The sequence below is a fragment of the Eriocheir sinensis genome, chromosome 20, assembly GCF_024679095.1.
Source record: "Eriocheir sinensis breed Jianghai 21 chromosome 20, ASM2467909v1, whole genome shotgun sequence".
Taxonomy (NCBI): Eukaryota; Metazoa; Arthropoda; class Malacostraca; order Decapoda; family Varunidae; genus Eriocheir; species Eriocheir sinensis.
The window spans coordinates 10,854,261-10,857,465 of record NC_066528.1 but is presented as its reverse complement, the minus strand read 5'-3'; the positions used below and the strand labels follow the sequence as shown (position 1 = coordinate 10,857,465).

The 3,205-nt window shown below is 43.4% G+C and overlaps 2 long non-coding RNA genes across 2 annotated transcripts in view; one reads left to right on the top strand and one right to left on the bottom strand.

Annotated features, from left to right (window-relative positions):
- The first annotated feature begins 2,357 nt into the window (after positions 1–2,357).
- The window catches only part of LOC127001174 (uncharacterized), a 1,388-nt gene continuing 540 nt past the window's right edge, over positions 2,358–3,205 (top strand). Inside the window, exon 1 of the long non-coding RNA XR_007754847.1 lies at positions 2,358–2,482. This is a non-coding gene — a long non-coding RNA (uncharacterized LOC127001174). The remainder of the gene's footprint in view (positions 2,483–3,205) is intronic.
- Positions 3,102–3,205, bottom strand: part of LOC127001173 (uncharacterized) — a 705-nt gene continuing 601 nt past the window's right edge. The window contains exon 3 of the long non-coding RNA XR_007754846.1: positions 3,102–3,174. This is a non-coding gene — a long non-coding RNA (uncharacterized LOC127001173). The remainder of the gene's footprint in view (positions 3,175–3,205) is intronic.

The following is a 3,205-nucleotide window of genomic DNA, read 5'->3' as shown; positions in this document are numbered from 1 at the left end:
ATCACTGGTATGAGCAGACCGAGCTTGGTTCTCGCCTCAAGCAGACCTGCTACTCACTCAGCCGAGAATGGCTGTTGTGATCTTAATCGTGAGTAGAAATTCGAGAATCTAAGGGAAACCGACTGTATTGTCCTGGAGATTATAATGTAGGAGATGTGAAGTAGGATTGTGAGTGGGACAGGATTGTGATTATTTGTTTGCTATGTAAAGCAAAGGTAAAACCACTGGGTGTGGTATAATTTGGTGCTTCCGTGACTTGTAGTAGATTATACTATAGGAATGTGTTATTAGGATTTTGTGAAGAGAGTACATAATGATTGTGATGTAAGCAGAGAGATACAAACCACTGCTTGTGGAACGACGAGTGTTATTATTATTGGCAACAACTGAGCACATATTGTAGTATTATGTTTAAGACATGTCGTTTGTCATATGTTGCATTCATTGCTGAATATGCCAGTGTTATGATCGTCTGAGCATAGAATATTGCGTAAGGCAATTACTTTCATTTAATTTTAAATAAATGTACATTTTCTTTTTCCCTTGTTTATCCCCGAACACCAGTCTCCAATAACAACATAAGCCGGATCACTCTACCAGGGATACGAGACGGTGAGATCATTTATGGAGTAATTAACGAGTGATAAAAGAGTTGTTTTAATACAACAAAAGAAGGGTCCAAAACAGGGGCCGCCAGGGAACAGCAACTCCAGGTCCTGCTGTAGGCGCCGAAGGGACCTTTAGTGAACAGTGAAGATACAACTACAGCGATCTACTGAGAACATGTTGCTGATTTTCTGATCTCGATGATCTAGTAAATAAGTTAGCAAATAAGGAAACATATGTCTTAAACAATACTGTTAATGATCATCAAAATGGTTTTGTTCAGATGCTTATCTTACTTTATAATACTTGTACATGTGTATCCCTGTTCTGTATTGCTCTGTGACTTGTCCATGCGAGTGTTCCGCAACTGTGTGATGCTGTTGTGTTCAGCCCTGACGTGCGTGTATTAATACATGTGATCAGTCTGCTGCACCCCATTGTGCACGTCATTATATTGTGTTCAGCCCTGACGTGCGTGTATTAATACATGTGATCAGTCTGCAGCACCCCATTGTGCACGTCATTATATTGTGTTCAGCCCTGACGTGCGTGTATTAATACATGTGATCAGTCTGCTGCACCCCATTGTGCACGTCATTATATTGTGTTCAGCCCTGACGTGCGTGTATTAATACATGTGATCAGTCTGCTGCACCACATTGTGCACGTCATTATTTTGTGTTCAGCCCTGACGTGCGTGTATTAATACATGTGATCAGTCTGCAGCACCACATTGTGCACGTCATTATTTTGTGTTCAGCCCTGACGTGCGTGTATTAATACATGTGATCAGTCTGCAGCACCACATTGTGCACGTCATTATATTGTGTTCAGCCCTGACGTGCGTGTATTAATACATGTGATCAGTCTGCAGCACCACATTGTGCACGTCATTATTTTGTGTTCAGCCCTGACGTGCGTGTATTAATACATGATCAGTCTGCAGCACCACATTGTGCACGTCATTATTTTGTGTTCAGCCCTGACGTGCGTGTATTAATACATGTGATCAGTCTGCTGCACCACATTGTGCACGTCATTATATTGTGTTCAGCCCTGACGTGCGTGTATTAATACATGTGATCAGTCTGCAGCACCACATTGTGCACGACATTATATTGTGTTCAGCCCTGACGTGCGTGTATTAATACATGTGATCAGTCTGCTGCACCCCATTGTGCACGTCATTATATTGTGTTCAGCCCTGACGTGCGTGTATTAATACATGTGATCAGTCTGCAGCACCTCATTGTGCACGTCATTATATTGTGTTCAGCCCTGACGTGCGTGTATTAATACATGTGATCAGTCTGCAGCACCTCATTGTGCACGTCATTATATTGTGTTCAGCCCTGACGTGCGTGTATTAATACATGTGATCAGTCTGCAGCACCACATTGTGCACGTCATTATTTTGTGTTCAGCCCTGACGTGCGTGTATTAATACATGTGATCAGTCTGCAGCACCCCATTGTGCACGTCATTATTTTGTGTTCAGCCCTGACGTGCGTGTATTAATACATGTGATCAGTCTGCAGCACCCCATTGTGCACGTCATTATATTGTGTTCAGCCCTGACGTGCGTGTATTAATACATGTGATCAGTCTGCAGCACCACATTGTGCACGTCATTATATTGTGTTCAGCCCTGACGTGCGTGTATTAATACATGTGATCAGTCTGCAGCACCGCGTTATGCACGTCATTTCAACTTTTTTTTTATGGTATTTAATTTCATAAATCAGTCAATCTTTTTCCCGTTGGGGGCGGGGACGTAATTCATGCTTCCCTGCTTGTTACAGTTGTTTTGGATTGTGAGAAGTAAGTCAATCTTTTTTGCTCGTTGGGAGACAGGGGAAACGTATTTCATGCTTTCGTACTTGTTATTGTTGTGTTGGATGGTGACATATTAATCCCTTTATCTTTGAGGGGGCGGGAGATGTGTTTCATGCCAAGGTACTCGTCATTGTTGTGTTGGAGGGTGACATATTAATCCTTTTTCCTTTAAGGGGGCGGGGAGATGTGTTTCATGCCAAGGTACTCGTCACTGTTGTGTTGGATGGTGACATATTAATCCCTTTATCTTTGAGGGGGCGAGGAGATGTGTTTCATGCCTAGGTACTCGTCACTGTTGTGTTGGATGGTGACATATTAATCCCTTTATCTTTGAGGGGGCGAGGAGATGTGTTTCATGTCTAGGTACTCGTCACTGTTGTGTTGGATGGTGACATATTAATCCCCTTACCTTTGAGGGGGCAGGGAGATGTGTTTCATGCCAAGGTACTCGTCACTGTTGTGTTGGAGGGTGACATATTAATCCCTTTACCTTTGAGGGGGCGGGAGATGTGTTTCATGCCAAGGTACTCGTCACTGTTGTGTTGGAGGGTGACATATTAATCCCTTTACCTTTGAGGGGGCGGGGAGATGTGTTTCATGCCAAGGTACTCGTCACTGTTGTGTTGGAGGGTGACATATTAATCCCTTTACCTTTGAGGGACCGGGGAGATGTGTTTCATGCCAAGGTACTCGTCACTGTTGTGTTGGATGGTGACATATTAATCCCTTTTCCTTTGAGGGGGCGGGGAGATGTGATTCATGC